The 27,828-nt window shown below is 45.9% G+C and overlaps 1 protein-coding gene across 7 annotated transcripts in view; it reads right to left on the bottom strand.

The window, feature by feature from the left end:
• The window catches only part of LOC117229120 (lachesin), a 593,951-nt gene that overhangs the window by 128,760 nt on the left and 437,363 nt on the right, over nt 1-27,828 (bottom strand). The gene's annotated exons all lie outside the window — the stretch shown is intronic.

Genomic DNA, 27,828 nt, shown 5'->3' with positions numbered 1-27,828 from the left:
ATCGCGTAAAATCTGTCGTCTATTCACAGCGAAATGCATCGATTGCTCGAACGTCTCCGAACATTCTCAACGCCGATTTCGCTCTTCCAAGAAATTCGCGATCCGCTTTGCTGACTGCGCGACGATAATTTTCAGCGGGAACTCCGTGGAATGCCCGGTCCCGTCTATGAATCGAATTGTCCGTTCGGTCGACGCTTCCTAAGCGGATCGATTCGCGGCCAGGTCAACGATGCCAGGCGTATAAACGTGGCCCCGCTGTTCCCGGAATATTCGATGTCGCGCGCGCGGTTCCAGTCGCGGCGTGCCCTCTCGAAAACAATCACGGCCCAGACGGATCCGGAGCGGACAGATGGAATCGCGCTCACGTGTCCCCGCAATCTTCTCTTTTCACGGGGCGTTCATAAATCTTTACGCGGGTTTATTCCGGCTTTACTCGCCTCCTAGTCGCGATTAACCCCCCGGCCATTAGACCGGAGGGGGAGGCGATGGTGGCAACGGCCGGGGGAGAGCGAACGATGTTTCTTTCACGAGACACATGCCCTGCCAAACTGCCTTTCCACGTGTACGACACGACGACACTCGGCGGAACGTTAGCGTTCGCCAAGGCAGCACCGATCGATGCCCACGAATTATTGAGACCACCGGCTAGAATTTCGGGGTTCGCTGCTCTATCTCTTCGTCTCTCTCCCTCTCTCTTTCTTTTCGTCTCTCTCTTTCTCTCTTTCTCTTCGTCTCCTTCTCTCTCTCTTTCTCTTCGTCTCTCTCTCTCTCTTCGTCTCTCTTTCTCTTTCTCTTTGTCTCTCTCTCTTTCTCTTCGTCTCTCTCTCTCTTTCTCTTCGTCTCCTTCTCTCTCTCTTTCTCTTCGTCACCCTCTCTCTCTTCGTCTCTCTCTCTCTCTTTCTCTTCGTCTCCTTCTCTCTCTTTCTCTTCGTCACCCTCTCTCTCTTCGTCTCTCTTCGTCACCCTCTCTCTCTTCGTCTCTCTCTCTCTCTCTTTCTCTTCGTCTCCCTCTCTCTCTTTTTCTTCATCTCTCTCTCTTCGTCTTTCTCTCTCTCTCTCCGTCTTTCTCTCTTCGTCTTTCTCTCTCTCTCTCTCTCTCTCTCTCTCTCTCTCTCTCTCTCTCTCTCCGTCCCTCACTTTCTCTCCTATCTACATAACATTTGAACCCTGTGTCATTCTCTCCGCCTCTCTCCCAGAAAAAATATACTTCCTGTTTACCGCAGATTTTCGAAATAAATCCTGCCGACAGCACAGAACAAGCAACTAAACTGCACCGATCAATGAACTCCCGCTTATAAACGGTCCCTTTTTAAAATTGCTATATAAGGAAACCGTGTATATTTTACAAAGTTTTTCGAACGATTGAAAATAGTAAATCTGTCACGGCGACTGGCTTGGCGACTTATCCTGTCGACCGAATTTTTCACCATATTTTCGATTGTTCGTTTGGACATTCTTTCTATAAGGTAATTAGTAAATGAAAGATTTAGTCTTTCCAAGAGAACATGAATGGAAGCTTTGTCGCTGTTTTACAATTTTTTGAAAGTAAAAATCGTACGAAATGACCAAGTTGTTCGTTGTTTCCGAAATCCTTTTGTCGTAGTACGTCACAGTTGGCAATTATTGGGACGTCCGAATTGCAACAATTTTATCGATTCAAAAACTAGAAACTGTGTTTCTAAATACAGGGTTTTCGAAAGTTTTAATGATTGTAGAAACGGCCGCAGTTTGAGGAGAATACAGTTGTTTTGATCCCAGAAGTGAACTCTTTAAATGCTCGCAAAAAAGAACAACTTTAAATGCTCGCAAGAAATTAACGAATTAACAAATTTAAAAAACTAATGTCTGAATAAATTAAACTACATTGTAGAATACTCTATGCGGAATACCGGCATAAAATTTGAAGTGAATCGGAAGGATGGTTCCGCGAGATTTTGCGACGACCAGGTTAAAAAATGTAGTTTCGAGAAAAACATAAAAGAAGCTTTAAGGTAAATTTTCTCTCCGATAAAGTAAGATTTTTCAAACTTCACTTCCAGTTGCTGGACGTTCGAATTTCAAAATATCGCTTTGACATAACATCCTGCGCACTTGAAACTTTATGAAAATCGAAACAAAAAATCGATTCTTTTGAAATCGTTAGCATAAAAAGACTTCCCTTTCTCCCCTAAAAGACAGATTGTCACAATTAATCGGTAGACTTGCTCTTTTGAATAAAGCGAGGAACTCCGAACAATATTAAACGGTATTTTCTCAACAGTAATTTAAAAAAAAAACTAACAGCTGCCCCTCTCTCTTTTGTTCACCTCAGACGGTTGCCTATTTTCTAATGCAAGAACTGCGGTAGCAGCAACGTCGCCTCGCCGCCCAGCATGTACACATAAAAATAATGCGCATTCTTTGACCTACTTATTTGCGAAACGTGATTTATCGTCTCCGTCTCGCGTAGTCTGGCGGTCTTGATCGCGTCGATCGGTGATTTTGATCGTTCCGTCTCTTCCGGGCCGGTTTCCGGCGAATGGCGCTCGCCTGGCCATCACCGCGAGGTCGTAAAAGACTGGAATTTCCGCTGAAATATCTGGGAAGCGCGAAGCTCCGGGTCATCCGGGCGTCTCTGCAGCCTCGTGCAAATTCATGAACGAGTTGCTGACCGTTTCGCGGCGGCCGTTCCGCCAAGTTTTCGGCCTCTGCTGGCGACGATTAGCGTGCGTGCGATCGACCGGCTCTTAAATTCAGTGTGCTCGATGCCGAGTACTTCACCGAAAAAAAGGCTATCGGCTACTTATCCGCAGGTACTCGTCCGATCTCAAAATCGTCCAGCCGAACCCTTTCGAGCCAGAAATCCAAGCTGCCTCCACGCCGATCGCGAAATCGATCAGGTTCGTCTCTGAATTATACAGGGTGTCCCAGAAATGTCTCGCAATCTGAAAGTGGCGGCTTCCTCAGGTCATTCGAAGCAACTTCTTCCTTTACAAAAATGTTCTCCGAGGCACCGTTAACGAGTTATTAACGAAAAACAGTGACCAATGAGAGGCGAGATCAGCTGCCGCGAGGCGGCCGAGCCAACGGCGCTAGCTGTCGAGCGGTCGAATCCAGCTCAGCTGGCGCGAGGCGGCCGAGCCAACGGCGCCAGCGGTCGAGCGGTCGAATCCCAGTTCCGCTGATTGGCTCGGCCGCCTCGCGCCAGCTGAGCTGGGATTCGACCGCTCGACCGCTGGCGCTGTTGGCTCGGCCGCCTCGCGTCAGCCGTACTCAATTCTTATTGGTCACTGTTTTTCGTTAATAACTCGTTAACGGTGCCCCGGAGAAAATTTTTGTAAAGGAAGAAGTTGCTTCGAATGATCCGAGGAACCTGCCATTTCCGGATTGCGAATGTGTACAAAAATCTGTACAAGAATCTGTACAAAAATCTCAAAGCATTATTTTGGAAGTTCGAAGGGGCTGAAGAGGGAGAAGCCGGGAAGTTCCGAGAGGTTCCAGCGAACGATCGAGTCGGTAATTAATCGGCAAATCATGATCGAATCGGACGCGTGCAGCGACGTCGATTGGAAATAAGCGAGCGAGCGAGCGAGCAAGCTTCCAGGGATTTTAGCGCGAGTGGAAGAGCTCGGGCCATGGTCAGACGTGACCGAGAATCCTTCGACGGAATCTTAAGCGGCGCGAAGTGGCGTTCCATCGGAACGGGCTTGGCGAAATGAAAAGCCGGCCATTAATATTCAACGCGGATCCGCGTGTCGGCAGTAAGTGAAAGAAGTCCGACTATGGTCGGACAGGAACAAAGTTCCGTTTGAAAGCGTTATCGGTGACTTCCGGCGGCGCGTCACGGTTCGCCGAGCAGGCTCTCCGCTCGCGCTCGATGCACCGGCGATCGCATTATTTCGCGGTAACTCTGTGAAAACGAGTCCGAGCTCGCGACCGACATTCTCGCCGGCTCGCCTAGTTAATGAAGTTTTTGTCGGCGCGGCGCGGCGCGGTACGCGGACGGCCGCCTGTTACGCGGCATAAAAATTTCACCGGGACTCCTCTCCTTTTCGGAATGGCTATTAGCGGCGCGGCCCGGCCCGGTGTATCGATTTGCATACCGGCTTTGAGCCGATCGGCCAGCCTGCCGACTAAACACTCCTGCCACCAATAGACGAATACATTAATGGAGGATGAAACGATCGCGAAATGAACTTGTATCCGCCGGCCGATATCGGCCTGATAAAAAACATCCTGCCGAATCTGCTGCTGCTGCTGCGCTCGATAGTTCGATAAATCTGCATCAAGTAGAATATCTGGTTACCGCCGGGCCGCGCGTGTACAGGCTTTTCTACCGATTTTACCCGGCCAATTTCTCCGCGTGTTCCCACGCGTTCTAACCGGCCGAAAAATCATCCTTTTCGAGCGAACCGTGCCACGAATCAACCGGATTTACGGGTTCCTGGTTTAGAAAATATAATCCGGTGAAATACCCCGCGGACGTTGTCGAGTTCTCTGCCGATTTTGCGATCGAGACGCCTGCGCGCGCGCGTCGATATATTTATCGAGCCGACAAATCATCCTTTGCGGGGCACAGAACTATATTTCAAATCAACTCCGATCTAAAGGGCCGGTTGTGATGTTTAGAAAAAATGGTCGAGTGAAATTCGTCGGAAATATTATTGAGTTTTCTGCCGATTTTCCGATTTTCCTGTTGCGAAGCAAATAATCGCTCTCTTTCTCAAGACCGATTAGGTCAATCTATGTTCTGCATGAACTGGATCCGTATATAAATGTTCGCTACTTAATCAATCAGCTTCTTTTGACGAGTATACTCGTCATAACATAAAATGTTGTCGCTTCTTCGTGACGATTATACTTATCGGAAGCAGCTAACTGCTTAAGAAGAATATATGCGCATTTCGATATTCTTCATTAAATTATATATTATATTATATAAATATATAATGTTGTATTTAACCGTTTGAGTCCCAAGCAGCGCGATCGTGCTGTTCAGATCTTGTATCGCGATCAAACTTTAGTGACGCGCGTACATCGCATAGCTGCTTTTTCTCATTTCTTTTTCTTTTCGTTGTGTTTGTCAATCTCGACGAGCGCTATCGCGCCGCTTGGTTCTCTTCGCAATCAATGAAGACAAGCGCTATTACGCTGTCCGCCACTTTTCGACCGTGTTTTCTGAATAATCCCTGGGACTCGAACGGTTAAACAAACTGTGAAGAGAATCAAACGTGTACAGTATAATTGCGATAAGTTATACGCTTCTCAAAGAGATTGCAGCAGAGAAATGGCTCACAAGCTTCCGGCAAGCGAAGCGTTAAAAAGATCGATCGTCTTGGCAGCTTCCTCGATCGTTTTTAAACTGGTCTCCGTAAAAAATTATACACGTTCCAGAAGTCCTGTATTTAAACGGAATACGAAGAAAATTAACGGTATAATTAACACGGTATAATTACAGTGACTCGTACACTTTTCAAAGAGATTGCAACAGCTAGCAAAGACAGACATAATCGAACGAAATTTGCCGCAGACGTTATCGACTTTTCTACTGAATTTCTGCAGGAAACGTCTGCGTCCGTTTCACCGAGACGTCCAAAGCAAAACGGGCCGTTTCTCTAACGACGCGAATCTACGCCGCGAATGAACAGAACCGTCGCGCGGTCGCCCGGGCGTAAATCCAGTGCCGTTTTCGGTCCTAATAAGGGCGCCCGGGTTCTCGCGATTCGCAGCGATTTCGCGTAACGAACGGAACAAACGAGCCTCCTGGAACCGTGACAGGCCGCTTCCGTCCCGCAAACAGCGCCGCGGAAGTCGAACAAAGTGAATTTATAGCGGAGAATTAAGTAAACAACGGGAGACGCGAAAGAGCAATCGAATATCCGCGGCGCGTGCGTTCGTCGAGCGACGTCGCATATACAAAACCGCGTAAACATCATAAGCGTCTACAGAGAGAGAGAGAGAGAGAGAGAGGTAACGTTGGTCGCGACTACAAATATTGATTGTTCCGACTATTAACTATTCGGCGGCCGATAACAATCCCCGATTTTTTCCGGCCGGTCGTTTCCTCGTGTCGGAAACGGACGAACGGAACGACACGGTGCGGTATTAAACGCGGTTCGACACCGGTCGCCGAATGTTTTCAGCTCGCTCCTGATCCTCGATCTTCCGTTTACAGCGACTGGCTCGATCAATCGCGAGTACAGCAATTTCTCCCGGAAATGTCAAATGTCGGGTTGCTCGGATGTTCCTTGTGCTGGTCCTACGCCTGTGTATTTTATTGCTACGTTGGTGCTAAGGGTCGACGGAGTTGGTCAAGCGTGAGATGGTATGTTTCGGTGTGAGTCAGGTTAGGAAAACCTCAGGGTTACAAGGTACAGTAATTTCTCCCTAATTAGATACGATTATTCGAGCTTTGAGCTTCGTTTTTATAGTTGTTGGTAATCGGAGACTATAAAAACGAGCCGCAAGGCTCGAATAATCGTAGCTACTCTTTCTAAATTGTTCATTTTTGTACGCAGTCTAAGCGCGAATTAGGGAGAAATTACTGTACGTGGTAGGTACTAGGTAGGTGACCATGGAATCGTGGCATGTGACCTTCGAATTGTCTTCGAATCGTGGCATGTGTCCTCCGAATTGCCTTCGAATCGTGGCATGTGGTCTGCGAATAGCCTTCGAATAGTGACAGGTGGCCTCCGAATTGCCTTCGAATCGTGTCGTGTGATCTCCGAATTGCCTTCGAATCATGGCATGTGGTCTCTGAATAGCCTTCAAATCGTGGCATGTGGTCTCCGAATAGCCTTCGAATAGTGACAGGTGGCCTCCAAATTGCCTTCGAATCATGTTACGTGGTCCCCAAATTGCCTTCGAATCGTTGCATATGGCCTCCGAATTGCCTTTAAATCGCGTCACGTGGCCTCAAAATTGCCTTAGAATCATGTCACGTGGTCTCAGAATTGCCTTCGAATCGTGGCAAAAAATTAGTAATAAAAAAGTTAAGTCATTCATTTTTGTTCTAACATTCACATTAGCCAGCACCAGCATGCTGACCCCTTCTTACCGCCTAGCCCGAGTTCTTATAAAAACGAACCGCGAATCGCGATAGCATTCTCAGATCTGCCGGTTTCAATTCCGATCTCCGAACATTTCCGGGAGAAATTACTGTATCGCGATTCTCGACGCCGAGCCGCGTCGCCGTCTCGGAAACTCTCGCGCAGATTGGCTGGCCGGCTAATTGGACGCGAGACCGAGCGACGAAAACAAATCAGCCTCGATTTTAATCGTCCAGTCGAGTCTGCTCGCCGTTCTCGTCTCTTTTCCCGCGGAGTTTCCCGATTTTTGAGCCGCGACACCACCGATTTCCATCCTCGCCGACCATTTTTCAACGCGGAACGCGTTCGCCAGGAAAAACCGCGGCAAGTCGCGCGAGAGCTTTTCGTCAATCATTACGAAACTCCGACATTTAATTAAGCCCCGGCGGCGGATGCCGCGATATTGCGACATGCGTGTCGCGACGCCCGCGCGCTCTCTCTCTCTCTCTCTCTCGCTTTCTCTCTCTCTCTCTCTCTCTCTCTCTCTCTCTCTCTCTTTCCATCTCCCCGCTGTCCTCCCTCCTCGCACGAGCAATATTGACACGATTGGGAGCGCTCCAGCGGCATCGGTATTTATGCGTAAATACGAGCATCGTGCAATAAATAGAATGAAGTATTATAGATATTGTCCGCGCCCGGATTAATCCCGCGCGCGTATTTACACGCGTGCCGAACGGCGCCGGGCGATACTCTCTTCATTTTTTAAATGTATCCGCTACCGGCCCCGCACCGTCCACCTCTATCATCGATATTTTTAGGCGGAAACTGCGACCATGTTTTCGAGAACCGGCAGAATTCCAGCAGCGCTGAAACATCAGGCTGGGTCACGCTAAACGTTCAGGTATTATTAATCCTTTTACACTCGAACGATGACTCTGAGGCGCCGCTGAAATTATCGTAACTTGTATTCCAAGATAATTTCTATATCGACGAAGTTTCGATTTAAAAAATCGTTGAAAGCGTAACCGTTATATGAATCATTCTGTAGAAGTCAATTTCGTATGCATAAAATGCGCTCCGTCGCATAAAATGGAGATACTACGAGTCAGAAAAATAATTTTAAATTTATACAATTAAAATGGCTGCGAATGCAAAGGGTTAACACTGCTGCTTTCTTTTGGTCTGTCTAAACCGAAATAAAATTTACGAAGTTTTTGAAGGCCCGATGTTTTTCTAAATATTTCATTTAATTATACTCTTCGCATAATACTTGTATACCTAAAAATTGTCGTATGTAGTGAATCAGCGTACTATTTCCGGCGTACAAGAGTACAATATTAAACAAACAAATTCAGAATAGGCGAACAGAATGCACAAGTTTCGATTATCGGACGATTGTATACTTAAAAATTGTCGTATGCAGTGAATCAGCGTACTATTTCCGGCGTACAAGAGTACAATATTAAACAAACAAATTCGGAATAAGCAAACAGAATGCACAAGTCTCGTTTATCGGACGATTGTATACTTAAAAATTGTCGTATGCAGTGAATCAGCGTACTATTTCCGGCGTACAAGAGTACAATATTAAACAAACAAATTCGGAATAAGCAAACAGAATGCACAAGTCTCGTTTATCGGACGATTGTATACTTAAAAATTGTCGTATGCAGTGAATCAGCGTACTATTCCCGGCGTACAAGAGTACAATATTAAACAAACAAATTCGGAATAAGCAAACAGAATGCACAAGTCTCGTTTGTCGGACGATTGATCGATTTGCAAGCAGCAGGCGACCAGATTGCGCGACCGAATTTAATTTCCACGGGGCCATTAGCAGCGGTCGGGGAGCTTGAGTTGCCCTCGAAACTTGAACTTGGACGACGTCGGGGTGGCAAAGTGCCGGTCTGCACGGTTTGTCCCGGGGCTCCGGCACTTTGACGCTGGCCGCCGACACGGAGATCCGGGCCGATACATAACGAGATGAGCGGCGTTGTTCTACACCTAATATCGCGTTCGACGAGAGCGCGCGGACTGTCGCCGGGGCCCCTGTCGCTGAAGTTTCGTGTATCGCGAAGTTTACGGGATCGTTAAAAGTTTGCAAACGGCGCGGAATCGGGCCGGCGCGGCGCGGCGCGAGCGAGCCGAGGCACGCCGGCTGGTTCGACGGGACGCGACACCCTCGCGGGACCGCAAAACACCGATCCGGAAACAATAAACTCGATCATCTTCCGTCCGCGTCGAAGGCTCGTCGTCGGGTTTCGTCGGCCCCCGTCGACACGCGTTCGGCTTCGTGTCCGCTTCGAATCGTCGAATCGTATTTCCGATAGCGATCGGTCTGGTTTTTTTCCCCTATCCGCTACTCTACTGAATATTTATTTGTTTGTTTATATGGAGAAAACAATTCGGTTGATACACGTATACCGCGGGCGTATGAAGCGCGGAGGCGAGCTGGAAAAATATTAAAACGTTTCGACGGGAAGAGTCGAGGGTGGAGGGGGGACGGTCGGAGTACATTAATCGAGAGTATCGACACGCAAAAGGAACGCGCGGAACAAAAATTCCGCGTACAAAGAGTCTGGAAGTTTCGCGAGTAGCGGAACACGCTCGAGCGTGTCGGAGATGTTTACTTCGAGCATGACATGGAGCACCATTCATCCGGGTCCTCGGAACGTTCGGTGGCATAAACAAGATCCTCCAAAGACCCGGTTAAAGTGCGCCCCGTTTCCAAGCCTCGGTCTCTCCATTGATACTCTGGTAAACGGGGGGTCACAGGGGATCGGCAAGCAAAACGTACATTCACGTCGCCGGTCATTAACATTAATTGGCGGAGTTCTGGTTAATCGGTCAAATGAGGAGCAGTGATTTTCGTCTGGGAATTAGCGCGGGAGCCAAGGCACCGGGGTCAAAGGTTGCCCGGCATTCGGCTGCCGTAATATCGTCGCGTAAGAAGGGGTTCGGTCAATCGTCGGTAAGCCCGATAATTAATCGACTCGCGGCCGCGCGCGGATCGTTTAGGAGCTAATGGCACTTTGACCGTCTCGAAACGAGCCGGACCCGATACGCTCGATTGTTTCGAACGCCGCGCAACGCCGTGCTATAACGTCGCGCTGCGCCAAAAGCCGCACTCTCGGCCGACTATCTCGTCCGGATGATTGCCGAGAATTATCTTACGTCTGTGCGGCGCGCGGGCCACTTTCGAAACTCGCGACCGGTGAATTAAGGGAATGAAAGAACTTTCGTCCGCGTTCGCCGGGGCCACGGGTAAACGGCGTGTTACCAGCTCGGCCGCATTAATTACTTCGCCGCGAATTTCGCCCGGGAACACAGACCCAGCCGGAGGAATTCAATCTTCATCGAATCGGCCACTTTATAAATTCGTCTCGATTCTCTTCGTGTTTGAGTTTCATCTCGCAACCGCGTCGCTCCGCCGCGTTCCAACGATCTGCGCGCCGACGATGGGCGGATAGTCTTTCAAACGTGGTAGTGGATCGCGACACGAATCGCGCGACGACTCAATTTATCGTTGGCGCGACTTTGTTGTTGGCGAAAATTGTTACATCTTTTATAGGGCAGTGGACTGTATTCGTAGCCTGACGACTGGTCGATGAAAAGCCGGGCTGCGCGAAAATTGGTTTTTGATATTGTTAATAGACTGTAAATATTTGTATGTTCTCATGTAACAGAGAATTTGGCAAATAAACATTTTTGAAATAGTAGTTATGCTATTTTTATATGTAACTACTACGGTAAATTCTCTCCAATTGTCCGACAGCTCGTGAACAAATATGGACAATTTAGGAAGAGGAGACACGATTGTCAACAACTGCAAATCGTATCTATCGTATTTAATAGTACTACGATCGTATCTCCTCTTCCCAAATTGTCCATTTTTGTGTACAAGTTGGAGGACAATTGTGGGGAGAATTTACTGTCCTTCGAAACAAGCTCATCTGCCAAATTCTGAATTGCATGAGAAGATAAGAATATTTACAGTCTATTTACCATTTCAAAAATCAATTTTTCCCCAACCCCGATCAAAAGCGAGGTGAAGAATGAACAGCTGATCGCGAAAGAATTCCAACGCCGTTTCAAACGGAACAACTTCTTCAAAATTGGACCAAAAGACATGTCAGAGAGGGGCCAGTTTACCAGGCAATGTCTACAAAATCATATTTCGAAGCCGCAATTGTTTGAAATAATAAAGATAATAAACAGATTTGAGCCGTTTATTTCGAAAGTGGCATAAGTCCCTTTGTTTTTAAGTCGATATACTTAAGGGTTTGCGTCTGAACACGTTTAAAAATATGGATGCTAACTTTCGAGAAGATTTACTTGTATTTGTTATCCGAGGATACTGATATTTTTCTCGGTATAAATAATTTCGTATAAACATTAAAAAAGTCACCACTTTTCATTACGGTAAAGTGACTTATGCCACTTTCAAAATAAACGAGCTCATTTATCGAAGCCACTTGTAACCGTGATATCGGAACAAATTGAGAACTTGCTCGCCGATTATTCGGCAGCGAATTTTAATTGTAAGCTGTCCGGACGCGAGGAATCGAACGGTCGTTTAGAAAGAAAAAGAACCACGACAGCTTGTCCCGCTTCTGCCACTCGACTCGACAATAAGAGATCTTGTTCGCGAAGACGTTCGCCGCTGGGACAATGGATCCATCGTAAGAAATCCGAAGCGTGTTGCGACTCGAGTAGAAACTCGAGGAAAGCCTCCGGCTACAGAACAAGTGGCCATTCAAGACGAACGAGGGACCGGTCTATGTAGTATAGCGACAGTGACTTTTCTGTTTGTAATACAAGTAAAGAAAGACTCGGAATTTCTCCCTCAATTCGATTATGAGATTACAGTCAGAGGATGTTTACGAACTCCGGGGCTCGTGGAAACGGCCGGATCATCTCGACTTCAGCTGCGCGGACGGAGAGACTCTCCGGCCTCGTCTTCTGCTAATTTCTGCTAATTTCTGCTAATTAAAGCGAGCCGCTTCCCGCAAAGCGCGCGGAGGAAAAGCGTAAATACGCGGAGAATGGGCTGGAAGTCGAGTGGCGTGGGAGAGAAGGGCACAGAGAGGGAAAGAGAGAGAGAGAGAGAGAGAGAGAGAGAGAGAGAGAGAGAGAACAGGAATAGAGAGACACGTCGCGAAAGAAATTTAAAATCGTCTGGCGTGTTTGCCAGTGAGCTTTTTTTCAAGCGGGCTACCGTCAAAGCTCCGGCCGGAACGACGCGATGAATGAAGACACAGGCGCAGCTCGACTGCGCGACTCTTTCCCTTTCCTTTTCCCTTTCCCTTTCTCCTTCTGCCAAATCGCCCCATCGACTGGAATCCTTTCAACTTTGTCCGCTGGTAAATCCGCCTTTGCCCGGCGGAAGCGACAGCAGGCCGCTGTCAACAGATTTACCTCGGACCAGGCTCAAAAGCTCCCGCTGAAAGCTGGCTCCCGTGAAAAAGCACCGCGGGGCGGAGCTCCTGTCTTCGGACGAGTTGCCACAGTTTCGAGGGGCCCAATTAACAGTATCATCCGGGGGGTCCAATTAACAATATCATTCGGGGCCCATTGACATTCGACAAAACATAAAGATGCCTAACAGAACACGACCGCTCCTATTGGGTTGGCAACTAAGTAATTGCCGATTTCAGTTATAGATGTCTTTCACTCCCATTTTTATGATATTCGTAAATGTTATATTATAAAATTATTATTATTATTATTAATGTTATTTTTTATTATCCGTGAATGTTAGCAACTGGACAAATTGAATGCAGCGGTCAAGGAAAAGCAACCAGAATTGGTCGATCGTAAAGGCGTCATTTTCCAGCAGGACAATGCTAGGCCGCACACGTCTTTGTCCACTCGGCAAAAATTCATGGATATTGCTTGGGAATTGATGTTACACCCATCATATAGCCCTGATCTCGCGCCATCGGATTACCACTTATTTCGATCCCTGGACAACTCCCTTCGTGGTAAAACTTTTAACGACGATGACGCTGTAAAATCTCACTTAACTCAGTTTTTGGCCGAAAAGGATCAGACTTTCTTCGAGCATCGAATTTTCAAGTTGTCAGAGAGACGGCAAAAGGTCATCGAACAAAATGGAAAATACATTACAGATTAAACTTCGTTCCAAGTAAAAAAAAATGTTTTATTTCATCGAACAAATCGGCAATTACTTAATTGTCAACCCAATATTTTCAGATCTTTAATTATCTCCGTTATACAGGCTGTTTCATGGTAAAACCGACGATCTTTGGACAGTTATTTTATTTTTGTTTAGGCGGATAAGATGTACAGATTACATCTTTTTCCAGGACTTTCGTGAGGAAATTAAAATTAAAATTTAACGTAGAATCGTGGAAATCGCTTTCGAAACGAGAATGGGCTCAAGTTTCATTACACATCCAATATTAATAAAGGCTAATAGTGTGTTTCAAAATGGGCCTTTCAAGTTTGTACGCAACCATATAGATAACATCTACAGGGTTATATTTGAAAACTTGTTATCTAAGTATCTCGAAAACAAGACATTATCCAGAGAAATGTTAAACACAAAAGTTATTCAATTTAGAAGAAGAACAGACTTTTATATAAAATATTCTGTTTTATCATATTCTATGCTACGAGGATATTTAACATTAGATTTACGGAGCACAAAAAGACAGCAGTTTTATATTAGTTTATAAAAATAACGATAAGACATTTATCATGATTTCTAACAAGTGCTATTCCTATAACGTATAAATTGAATAAATAACTCATAAATGCATCTTTACGATACGAATAATCGTAAATTAAAGAATTAGTGACCCGTCATTTCGACGGGTTCCGTAAATCTAGCGTTAATTGAATGAAAAATTTGTAGTACACGCTCGTGGTTGACTGACACAAACGGTTGCCGCAGACACAATGGCCGATCGATCGGGACAGAACAAAGCGTCACAGATGAGAAATTTCGGAAACTTCGTGTACACAATGTGCATTGAGAATAGGGGTCACGCGCGACCCGAGCAAGCAGCGTCCGCGACCGCCCTGGAGCGAGCTTTATGGATCGCCTAACGGCGAGGAGCGTCGACACCTCGAGATCGTAGACAAACGTTGCGATCGGCGGGGAAAATTACGAAAGCCGTGTGTCGATGGTCTTCTCGGATGTCGGAGGGGGGAACGGCGAGGCCACGATGAAAAAGGAATCGAGCAGCGTATCCGGAAGATAGGGGAAGAAGCTCGTAACTTGGCGCTGGGGTGGGCGCATCGCCGGATTATCGGAAATTCAACGCCATCCTGTTTCGTGCAAGTAAACACCGTTGAACTGAATCGTCCATCTGGAAGATTACGTGGGATCGGGATCCGATCGTTGCTGGAATTCGAAGCGGAGCGTGGATCCGCAGCCGGGGCGCTCCGATCCGACCTTCGCCGACTCTCCCGGACCTCTTTCCAGATAATACAGGAAGCCGTATCTCTACGCCATGCCGTGCTATGCCGATCGAGGAACCGACGACCGCGCTATCCCGTGGAATTAACCGAATCACAAGGACGCGTCTTTTGCCCCGGGATTTTCGGCCCGGCCATAAACAGGAAGGGGAGCGAATGTTTTATCGTACGAGCTTCAACGGCCGTCGTTTATTCCTGTCCGAGGAACGAGCCGATTCCGAGCTTGCGAAGCTACTTTCGAAGATAGTCGATGGTACTTCCGCGAGTACCTCCCTGCATCGATGGAGCCGGGAATTCTTTTAACGACATAATCTCGTGCTGGAAAGCCGCCGAGGAGAATAACGGCGAATGACCGGGGCGATCCTGCCTTTAATTCAGGGGCTGCGATTTGGATGGTGGAGGTGGAAAGAAACGGTGCGAGGTTTACGGAGAAAATTTGGGTAGGCGGTGCGCGGTAGTTTCTCCCAGAAATGTTCGGAGGTCCGGATTGAAATCGGCAGAGCTGAGAATACTGAGTCGCGATTCTTCGGGCTTCGCGGCTTGTTTTTATAGAAATGCGGGGCAGTCGGAATGAAAACGATGACTTGACTTTTTTATTTTTAATTTTTCGGCACGATGGCAATTCGGAGGACACATGCCACGATTCGAAGGCAATTCGGAGATCAAAGTGACACGATTCGAAGGCAATTCGTAGGTAATTGGCCACGTGACACGATTCGAAGGCAATTCGCAGGTCACGTGACACGATTCGAAGACAATTCGGAGGGCTATGATACGATTCGAAGGCAATTCGGAGGTCACATGCCACGATTCGAAGATAATTCGAAGGCAACGTGCCACGATTCGAAGATAATTCGGAGGCCACATGACACAATTCGAAGATAATTCGGAGGCCACGTGACACAATTTGAAGGCAATTCGGAGGTAGCAATAAATTACATAGTCGTAGGACTAGAACAGGGAAATTCACAGCAACCCGAAATTTGACATGTCCGGGAGAAATTACTATATTTGGAACTGGTAAAAAAGATAGGGACTATGAGGATGCGTGTTAGTGCATAGTGTTCTGGTTAACGATTCGACCTAGATTTTACTACTTACTTTGGCTTGGTCTCCAAGGATATCCGCGAATATGCAATTATGACCGAACAACGTTCGAAAGCGTCAAAACGAGTTGAAACGTGACAGTTTCTTCCCACGCGTTTTTTCCCGAAAAAAAAACTGTCGATCCGTTTGATTTTCGAGAAATTTTAATAGCCGCAGCTCCGGTCGTCTCTCGGTTCGATATTTTTGTCGGAATAAAAGTGATTACAGGCGGTGCAGTAAAACAAAGGATAAAAAACCGTGTTTACCACCATTTGGGGATTATTCGCCGAGCTTGTATTTTCCGATGGGAATAATAAAAATAGCTATTCGGGGTTTTACGCGCCGGTCGTCGGGTTTTCCGTATGAAAGCGGGGGGATAGGTGGAGGGGAGGGGGGAGGCGAAACACTACGCACCCGTACGAGTGCCGGTACGAGGGAAGTTGTTCGGGAATCGACTGAACTTTCGCGTTATAAGAGGATTGAGAATTCAACGTCGAACGAGCACGTATCGGGTTTGGGCGCGTCATCGAGCTTTTAGGCTTGTGCTAGTTGGCTCGACAGTGGGCAAAACCACAGCAGCTCCGTCAGCCTAACACGGCGGTCGGTTCACGTGCGCCACGCCGGAAGAGCTAATGTCCGCGCCACCTGGGACATCCTGACATCCGAATGCTCCGATGTCCAGACACTGGGACGCCCGATGGTTCCCAGTGCTTTCCGGTGCTTCCCGGCTGGATCCTGCCGATCTATACCGGGCCCCGGCGACCGGTTTTAATCCGTCTAGTTTTATGATGACACAGGGTCCTCGAGGACTCTCGAAAGTCGGTCAACTTGGCCCGCGGAATTACCGCGCGAGCTCCGGACGGCACACCCGGGGACATTAAACTTTTAAGTAGATTACGCTGGACATTTAGAACATTGTAAAAAAGTTCGACGAGCTCACCGCTCCGCGAAACATCGGGCTTTTTGCTGCTCAATGCCGAAGTTTCCTCGCTCGGAGCCATACGCCGCTCCGTCTTCCCTCCGTCCCCATCGATCACGGAATTCTCGGAGCACTCCATTTTTTAGAAAGCATTTCGGAAGGCCGACGTCGATGCTAAATGAATCGATGCATTATCCCGCCGACGATGATTAGTACCGTTTCGTCGCAACAATTCCTTTCGAAGACGAGGAACAAATATTTATCGTGCGGCTACATTCGCGTGGACGCTTAAATATTCGCGACAAGAGGGAATTGGATTTAATTCTGACTCAATGATGATAATCAACGATAATAATCTGACTCAATAATTTTGACTCGTGGAATAGCATTCATACGTAACATTAAACCCATTGTTCGATTTATTCGTCAAATTATAGGTACTATTATTATGAATTACACTTTTTGTAATCATATTATATATGCTATATGCATTATATTTTTATTTATTTTTTATTTATTATAATATTAATGTAATAATCTAAATAAAATCAGTCTTGCCATCGCTACGAAGAGGTTATTACTAGAAATCTCACGGTAGACAAATTAGTTACTAAAACGCGATCGCACCACGTTTTTACAGTTACCGATCATCATGAACATGTATCTTGTAGTTGACATTAAACGTGTTAAGAACGCGACGTAGCTAACGATTTGTCAATACCAGTAATAACAACACCCGTGAATCAACAAGTAATCCGCAGCAACAGAGTCCGACGATTTCTTCTGGGATTATTATTCAAACGGAAGATCCCAACCTTCCCGGTAGATAAAGCGTTCGCACCGAGTAATTGAAAAGTCGAGGGAGGTATTCTAATGCAGGAATGCGTTGAACAATAGTTTCAGCCGGGGGAAGATAGCTGGTCTCGCGCTTGAAACAGGTACAAGGCAGGCTGTTTAGGAGACGCCGTTTAATCTCATCAGAAAATCGCGAATCTTCAGAGTCCCGTGAATATTTCATGGCCGTCATGTGTACGCATAATTCTCTCGTGCCTCCGCCACTGCCCTGCTCCCGACTCCGCCCACCGATTGCCCCCACCGTAAGCCCTCGAGCCACTGACAGGCGGCCACGTTGCACGAGCAGCGCAGCGTAGCAACCGTTCCCGAGTAGATTAATCTCTACAATATTTAAGAAGCAGATAGCTCGAGTAAAAAGCTCTTGTGCCGCGCTTCTTCCTTTGAATGATTCTTTTTTCTCGCGGAAATCTGACTCGGCTAATCCACTCCGCGCTTCTCTCTCTCCTCTACCTTTCGCACGAAGAAACCGGGATTTCCGTTTCACGTTTGATCGTTTTCTTTTTGTTTCTTTTATTTCGGAGATCTCCTGTTTACTGAATTCTCGAGAGCATTTGAATTCGGTCGCAGAACGGTGTACTCGGTATTGTCCCTTTCGGTTGTAATTACTGTGCACCATCGTTCACTCTTCCGTCGTTTCCAGGTGATTAACCTTATTCAATTAGAACAGCTGCCCGATAAAATCGTTGATTGTTCTACCGACATCCTGAAAGAACGGTAGAACGAAGATCTGGGGAACCATCGATCACCGTGTCCCTCTCTAATTGTTCATCCGTCATTTTTAACCGTCCTATCTGCCCGAAGACAGTTACACAAAAGATCCTCGACCGATGCCTCTTCCATTTAGCAGCGCGCTATAATCCAACAATAATGTTTCCACCCTAGTGTTACATTCGATCGTTCAGTCTGCTCGCCAGCCAATCGAATTACTCCGATTTCTGCTTGTCACAGAGGCACGTCTGCGAGAATTTAATATTCTGCTACGAAACTTGAACCGTGTCAAAGTCAAATTTCATTTTCCGACGTCTGCGTAAGATGGAGAAAGTGCTTGTTACGATCGCATTACTGTTAACCCCCTAATGCACAATTTAAAAAAAAAAACCGACCAAAAAAATCAATTTTTTTTATCTAAGAAAATACATATTTGGACCTTAATTTCAATAAATATTTTTAAAAAATGCAAAAATTACTAAAAATTCAATAAAAATAGTGGATAAATAATTATAGTGAATATTGAATCGCATTGCAGATCGAATTTTGTACCCATCGTACTGTTTTTCAATTGATAAAGGTAACATAACATAAGTTGCGACGCCGACCGTATATATACGGGTCTGCACATTTTGGCCGGTTTTGCACGCCCGTGTTAATACGTTTCTGCGCGTTAAGGGGTTAATACGACAACGAAAGGGCGATAGCGATAGAGGGAGTATCGTTTGCCGCGGTTCATTGAATTCGAATCCGCCGGGAATTCGCTCGCGGGTTCTACCTGATTACGCCTCGGCCGTCGGAGCTTGAACGCGTAAGTTCGACGCGTAAAGTCGACAACGACGCTTTCGTTGATGCGACTGCGTTGGGTGAGAAAAGGAGAGGGGATGACGTTTCGTCCGGGGCCCGCTAGAGGACTCATCGGTAAGGCTATCCTAACGGGCCCTTGCCTTAGACGTTGGGATATCGGTAGGAAAGACGAAGTCTCTATATACTACTGTGATCAAAAAGTAAGGTGAAATTGTCATTTAAAACTCCCGGACATTAGGAAGGCAGGCAATTGTTTTTTTCCTAGGTTGGTATGACTGTCTATAACAATTGCCAAGCGTCTGTTTGTTAAAAGGTTTAATTATCTCCGAGTTACACGTGTTTTAGTAAACGACCAAAAGTGAATTTTTCGATTTTTACAATGGGTGATTTTGTTGAGCAAAGAACTTGCATCAAATTTTGTTTGCGGAACGAATATTCTTGTGCGACACGTTGAAAATGTTGCGGAAGGCCTTTGGTGATCAAACTATGGCACAAAAAAACGTTTATAAGTGGTACAACGAGTTCAAAGCGGGCCGAGAACGCGTTGAAGACGAACCGCGCTCTGGACGACCATCAACGTCTACCGACGAGGGCCACGTCCAAAAAATCGAAGATTTGGTGCTTGAAAATCGTCGATTGACAATAAGAGACCTCGCTGATAGTGTTGGAATATCATTTGGCTCAGTCCAAACCATTTTGAAGGATGTTTTGTGTCTCAAACGCGTCAAGTCTCGATTGGTGCCATGTCATACTGCATTGGTTCTTCGCGACTTTTTTGCCAAAAACTCGACTCATATCGTTCCGCAACCACCGTATTCGCCTGATTTGGCTCCGTGCGACTTCTGGTTATTCAGCAAACTCAAAAAGCCAATGCGGGGACGCCGTTTTGACACGATTGAGGAGATAAAAACCGAATCGAAGAAGATCTTGAAGGCTATACCGGAAAAAGACTATTCCGACTGTTTCGAGGACTGGAAAAAGCGTCGGAAACAGTGCGTTTTATCGGACGGGGATTACTTTGAAGGGGATGAAATTGATTTGGAAGAATAAATAAAGAATTTACATTTTATAAACAAATTCACCTTACTTTTTGATCACAGTAGTATACGAATCGAGGCGGATCGGTTGCTTGCGGGTAGAGGAGTCATCTGCTGGCGGGTCTGGAGGTAGCCGCCACATCGCGGATCAAACTTACCCTAGCCTATCCCATATTTATCCGATGACCCCGCCACGCCTTTCCGACGAACCGAAATAGCAGATTTTTCAGCAAAAGTTGCATCGATCGTGATTAAGAATCGATTACGGATAATCGCGTTGGAACTTCGGAGTCGTTGAACGTAAACCCAGAGGTCCGTCGAAGTGTTACTTCTTGTCGGAAAATTCTGTCCTTAATTTAATTTAGTCCTGCAGTTGGTACATTAATTAATGGGAGCCAAGGGACGGCGGAAAGAACGACGCTTTGAGACTGCGAGAAAATTATTTTCGTCTCGTTTTGCACCTCGCGAACGCGAAACAAGTTTAAAGACAGTCGCACTCCATCAAATTAATTATCCGCTTCGTACCGAAGGCTCTCCGGTTGAACCGTTCTTTCGATCCTGTTCATTTATCTGCATCGGGCCACCGATGAGAGGCACCGACTTCGCCAGCCTACCGTAAACTGTACGGATCAATTTCTGCCGCGCGTAATTTCGTATAGGAGCAAGTTTACGGTTTGACTGCGCGCCAAGATATCCAGGGCTCGTCTGTCTCGCGCTCCCACGCATCGAAACAATCAAGCGTATCCAAGTTTCGGCAAGTTCCCCAGACCAGATTTTCCGGGACCAGACGAAACAACGCACCGTGCAAACGCAACGGTAAACAGTTCCGAGCCGTTCGAGACAAATGCAATTCGGGAAGCGGCTCCGGCGGGAAGTAATTAAAAATTTCAATTAAAGGGAAATTGATACGATCCGCGTCAAGGTTATATTTTTATCTGCCGACGCCGTGGACAGCGAAAATCGGACAGGGAAAGAGAGGGCGACGGGGGAGGGAGATGCGAACGGACGGAAGCGGATCTTCGTGAAATGGTAATGGGCAGAATCGAGAGACAGAGAACGGCTAATTGCATTCCTAATAATGCGTCGGCGTGGGCTGCGGATTTATATAGTTTATCGTGCTTCGTTCGCGAGCCATCTGCAACCGTCTGGCAATTTTACGGCGATCGAAATTTATCACCGAGTCGATGGAAACGTTAAATACATCCTTTTACATTTATGCGCGGATCCTTTTGCATTTAATTCCAACGAGACCGCCGAGAAATCGAAATATATGTACCCCGTGACTTTTTCACCCGGAAAATCCTATTATAACGGTCCCGGGATTTTTCCTCCGCGTTTCCACGCGCTAACGCGTCCTTCGTTCAAGCAACTGCGATTTCTTGTCGACCGAGTTCCCTCGGAATTTTATCTTTGCGGGCGTTCGACATTTCTGAGCTGCGGTTTACGTTAGAAGGACTAGGAGAGAATGCGTCGTCGGTCGGTCCGGATAGCTTAATTGGTCAAAGAAGTCGTCCGGCAAGACTCCATTTCCGAATCGGTCGACTCCATTTTCTCCTATATCTCATTAATTGTCGTGTTTCGTTGCATCGAGGAGCGCCACAAAAACTAACAAAATCTTGGAGACGCGAGTCGCTTTCCATCGATTTCCTAAATAATCTTCGCAGGGAACTGTGTCTTCTTCAATAACGAATATTCCCGAATTATTTAGTCGTTCCGTGTGAATAATAAAGCGATTGTATTTCCTGAATAATTACGGAGTGTCGAGTTAACAAGAATGTATATCTCCATCGTATTTTGCTGTACGATTAAATTCGCAACGGAGCGACTAATTTTTCGAAAACTACGAAGCGTCGAGTTAACGAGATTGAACATTTATGGTTTAATTATACGGTAAGATGAGTCGCATTCATTCTTGTGAACTCGACGCTGCGTAATTATCAAGAAATTGGTCATTTTATTACTCACAGAGAACGAATAAGTAAACGGTCGCACAACAGGTAATTATGTATTACGCGTGAAACTAAAATCGAAATTAAAGCCTTGCGTACTCGTGGATCAGACATGGAAACAATTACTGTAAAAGAAACTCTTCTCGAAGATCACCTAGTTCGGACCTCTGGGAAATACAGGGTGTCCCAAAAATGTCTCGCAATCCGGAAATGGTGGATTCCTTAGGTTATTTGAAGTAACGTTTTCCTTAGCGAAAATGCAAACCGCGGCTTCGTTTACGAGTTATTAATGAAAAACGCCAACCAATAAGAAGCGAGCTCTGCTGACGCGAGGCGGTCGAGCGGAGCTGGGCTTCGCGTCTCGCGCCAGCTGAACTGGGATTCGACTGCTCGACCGCTGGCGCCGTCGGCTCGGCCGCCTCGCGCCAGTTGAGCTGGGATTCGACCGCTCGACCGCTGGCGCTGTTGTCTCGGCCGCCTAGCGCCAGGCAAGTCCGCCTCTCATTGGTCACCGTTTTTCGTTAATAACTCGTAAACGAAGCCGCGGATCGCATTTTCGCTAAGGAAAAAGTTACTTCGAATCACCTCAGGAACCTCTCATTTCCCAGAAACAGCATAATTTTGGGACTCCTTGTATACTCTTCGTGGAGAAGCGACTCTTTTTGCCTTGTAACAATTATAACTGTCTTTCGATTTCATTTAAATATATGATCCGTACTCGTAAATGTCAAACAGATTAAAATAACTTTTGGAAGAACTTCTTGAGGGAAACTCTACATAGTTCGACTGATAAAATAAGCACGATTCTAATGAGAATTCGTATACTAATGAGATTTTTGTCTTCGCCGAAGTGCGATGAAACTTTCAAAATTAGATCGTCGAAATTGGTGGTTGTCTTTATGCAAACTGAACACAATCTTCGACCTAATGATAAGCCTGCATGCAGGTGTTGTCACATTAAATCTACCGGGTTCTAGAAGTATAGTTACTTTATTATAGTCGACGTTAGTAGACGCGTTGCTTTATAACAGGAGTGGCCAAACTTTTGATTATTACGGGCAACCAGTTTTTTAAAATTATCGACGGCGGTCTATCAACATTGTATCTGTCAAGTGATCGAAAGAAAAGTCGCCCGCGGTCGAGCGGTCGAATCCCAGTTCTGCTGATTCGCGCCAGCAGATCTCGCCTCTCATTGGTCACTGATTTTCGTCGATAACTCGTAAACGAAGCCGCGGTTTGTATTTTCGCTAAGGAGAAAGTTGCTTCAAATGATCTCAGGAACCCTCCATTTCCAGATTACAAGACATTTTTGAGACACCCTGTATATGCCCGCGTCAACAATTATCCTTTCCCGATAAACGAGACGACATGAATTGTCTGGGAACGCGTTCTCCAATATCCGCTAAAAACTCCGGTAAAAGAGCACAAGCATCGCCGGAGAGATCGCGTTCTCCTTCACGTTTATCCATCAAACATACGCACGGGAATGAAACTTTGCTCTCTGCTCTCTGTTTCGCGCATTGATTCGGCGAGCCGCTCTATCTGGTTTCGAACACGGCTGCGCGAAGGTGGGCGAGCAAACTTTTAGGAAAATATTTGGTAAATTCGAGCGGTCGAGAACGCGGGATGCGGGGGGCTCGGACTCATCGAGCGGGATCGGTTCTCGGGGCCAGATTAAGGCCAGATCCTTTCAAAAGAGATTACGTCAACAATCCCGAGACACGCCGGCCGGGATTAGGACCGTTTTTCAATGACAAAGAACCGCGATCGCGCCGACGCCCGTCCGAGTAATAACGCGACGAAGCTTCTGTTTTATTCGACGGTCGCGTAAAACGGACCGCGCGCGTTGGTTCGGCGAAGGTGGCGGTGATGGTGGTGGTGGTGGTGGTGGTGGTGGTCCCGTCATGCGAACGAGTAATTACTGCATTACTAATAATACGTCGGCGAGAATGGATTTACGTGTCCCGCTGCATTAGGGAAATTACCGGAAACGCTGTCGCGTTTATTGTTTGACGCGCTGCATCGATCGCGGTCGCGGACGCGAGATCGGGACAAAGGAACGCGAGGACGTCCGGCGATGTTCGCGAGATTGTTTTAACATCCAGCCATCCGCAGCCCTGCCGATCCGATCGATCGAGGACAGCCGGATCTGTTGGACGCGTTCTTTGGCGTTCGCTCAATAATTGGACGGTGGCCTCTTAACGCGAAAATGCGTCCCTATGGAAAGATTCGAAGAAACGTGTATTATATTCGCTATTGTTCTTGGAGAACGCGCGGTAGATCGAGGCAAAACGCCGAGCACGATCGAACGGAATCGTTTGCAATCAAATATCGTTCCTTTCGAATATCGTTTCTCGGAAATGTTGCACGCTACGAATGTTTAGATGCGCGCTCCGTTAACTCTTTGGGGCACGGTGGGATTAAAAATTTCCCATCTTTGAATGGTGGGACGTTTCTAGACTCGCCTCGAAATATTGCAATAGCTGCATGCGCAATCATGAACCCATGCGTCACGGTGGGCTATTTGAGTCCCATCCAATGACGAAACGGATTTAATTGAATTATTATTATTATTATATATTATATATATATATATTATGTTATATATTATATATATATATATATATATATATATATATATATATATATATTATTATTATTATTATTATTATAATTATTATATTGTGCGATCGCTTCGTTAATAAATATACACCAATTTTGTTTCATTTAAAGCGCAATGAAATTTCTGTGCAACGTGCGTCTATTTTATTCTCTGAAATCCTGTGCGCCAAAGAGTTAAACCGACGCATCTTTCCCTTTTCTCAAATCCTTTTCAACGAGCATCGAGCAGGAATCGCGATTTACAGGATGCTCGGCGAACGAAATTTCCGGCGATTCTATTAGTCCGTCCAGAAATTAATTAACGACGCTCTCGGACGTCTGGTCACGGGATCGATACAGGCCGGGATTGAAGTATTCGTTACTGTTATTAATATCCGTGATCCTTCGTATATCATAACTGGAACGGGAACGGTCCCCGGTGCTCCTCTAATGAGGACGAAGCCGTGCGAATTTTATAAAATGTTACGCGACGCACGGAACAGTGAATATCGGCTGCCGCGTCGACGTCTCGTTCGATTTTTGCTAATTGGAAAAATTGACCGATGGCCAGCGAGCTGAAACGCGGCGCTCATAAAGGGAACGAAGTGTTAATTGACGTGTATCGTTATCGTTGCGGATCTTAACGGGGATTTGCATTTTTCCGCACTCGTTTACAGCCGGATCCCAGACAATATCTTACACGGAGATTGTGTAACGAGTTCGATTAACACGTACAGTGCCGCCCCTCGCTCTCGCGTGGGCGACGCTAATTTTTAACCGCGTCGTCGTGAAATTCCTTTTTCTCGTAACATATCGAACGCTCTAAGCGTTATTAGAATTTGTAGAATGCGACAGAGTCAAACTAATAGTTAACTATGCTGGATTCTAACCGTCCATAGTCTCGGTATCATTCGTTAAATAACTTTAATAAATATTCTGGTTATTTTTGCTGTCGATACAGCAAATCCGCGGACTCGTCCGCGGATTTTTCCGTGGACTCTTTCATCCGATTTTAGATCATTTCCCGCTGTGCGATCGCGAAAAATTTGCAACTAATCGGACGAAGCCGAGTCTAAGTAAATTATTAAGGAGTTCGATCGAAGGTTCGACGACGAACGATTTTTCTACAAACGAAAGTGGAGCCTGGTCTGTGCCGATCGTATGCAGTGGCGAAGGAAGAAATATAGAGGATGTCTCAAAAATGTCTCGTAATCCGGAAATGGAGGGTTTCTGAGATCATTTGAAGCAACTTTCTCCTTAGCGAAAATGCAAACCGCGGCTTCGTTTACGAATTATCGGCGAAAATCAGTGACCAATGAGAGGCGGACTCGTCTGGCGCGGGGCGGCCGAGGCAACAGCGCCAGCGGTCGAGCAGTCGAATCCCAGCTCGGCTGACGCGAGGCGGCCGAGCCGACGGCGCCAGCGGTCGAGCGGTCGAATTCCAGCTCAGCTGGCGCGAGACGCGAAGCCTAGCTCCGCTCATTGGCTCGGCCGCCTCGCGTCAGCAGAGCTCGCTTCTTACTGGTTGGCGTTTTTCATTAATAACTCGTAAATGAAGGAAATAGTTATTTCAAATAACTTAACACTTTACCGACCGCTAGCGTTTCAACAGCATACGCACGTCCGACCGGCCGCTCAGCCACGGATTCGCTCTCGCGCCGGCTCTGTTCTGGTTTAGAGTGTCACGCGGGGGTGTCTGTGCGTGTAGTGTTTAAATAAAATTGTCTGCTTTCTGTTATTATAGGAAAAGTATATTTAATAAAATCTTTTATTGTAATAATATTAACGGTAAATTATACTTATTTTATGTATCACAGTCGTTACTACACATAGGAAATAGTTAATATTTTTTTAAAGTATGATATCGTTCATAACAGTCGCCTTTATGTAATGGAACTTCGCAATATTTACAAACAAAACATGTTCTACTTCTTTTTTTATGAGCTGCACAAACTCTACATTGTCTTTGGGGTTTTACACTTCGACCACTTGTCACTATATTTATAAGTTTGTGTTTCCCCAAATTCGATAGTCTGCCAGGATGGTCTAACATGGGTGCTCTCCTTGTAAGTTCAGGACTGGGCAGGTTGTCATCGTGTTCCGTACAATTATCTTCGGTTTCATTATCTTCCGTCCACGCAATTGCCACTTTGTGCAAGAAATTCTTATATGTAATATTTTTTCTATTTAGCACTGTGTATGCTTTGAATGAATTGAATAGTGCACAATTGATGAAAAACATTACAACGCGTTTTGTCCATTTTTTTGTTTTGCGGAAAATGGAATAATATGAGAGATATTGGTCCGCGCGATCTACGCCCTTCATATATTTATTATAATTTATGATCGAATTAGGCTTTTGTATCAGGGCTGTTGATGTTTTGCTTCTGCTTGTGGATTCTGTCAATTGTGCAGAATGTATGGTAGAGACCATGTTGACATTTCTTTTGCCATTATTCCACACTTCTAACAAGATTTGGCGATTCCTACGAAATTCGTATTGTCCTCTTGAAAGCCGTAATGTTTGTAATGATTTAGGAAGACCTCTATTTTTACGAATGGTTCCACACACTCGTATTTTATTTTTTAGAAGAATTCTAGCCATTTTTACACTATTATAATAATTGTCTTGATAGACCTCGTGCCACACGTTTTTGTATGGTTCAATAACCGTTAGAACTGTGTCTTCCAATTTATTTCCGTCAGCGGCATAAACGTGAAAATTACATATATAACCTGTGATAGCTTCACACACCGCTCTCACAAGTATCCCATATTTAGTTATTTTTGCGGGATTATACGTCCTAATCGAGAGTCTACCCCTCCACGGGATTATACATTCATCCAAAGATAATTGTTGACATGGTTTATAAACGTCAACAAATTTCCGCCGTAAATAGTCAATCACAGGTTGAATTTTAGCAAGCCTATGTGAATTGTGCGGTATGTTGTTATTGTCCGAAAAATGCCAGCTCTGCATAATTTGCACAAATCTGTTTCGGCTCATTGTTTGTGAGAAGAATGGAGTTGCAATAGTTCGATCAGTTGACCAGTAATCGTATAGAACGTCTTTTTTTATTTGTCCCATTAGAACTATTAGTCCTAAAAACTTCTTCATTTCCGGAACTGTGATATCAGTCCATTTTTTTGTTTGTGATGGAATTCGATATTTCTCCATGACCTGATAATGATATCGGTTGGATTCTATCACCAAGTGTTCGAAAAAGTCGTTTCCAATAAATAAATTGACACTGTCCATTATATTCTCTGGAGAACTTGGCATAATTTTTATCCCAGGGCTGCCTTCGAACGGTTCCAGAATTACTGCCTCGTCGTTCGTCGACCATACCTCATCGTCAATTTCATTGTTATTCACATCGTTCTCAATAATATTTCTTTCATCTTCCTCTGAA

This window comes from Megalopta genalis, chromosome 7 (genome assembly GCF_051020955.1).
Source record: "Megalopta genalis isolate 19385.01 chromosome 7, iyMegGena1_principal, whole genome shotgun sequence".
Lineage (NCBI taxonomy): Eukaryota > Metazoa > Arthropoda > Insecta > Hymenoptera > Halictidae > Megalopta > Megalopta genalis.
This window is presented reverse-complemented; position numbering and strand designations above follow the sequence as displayed.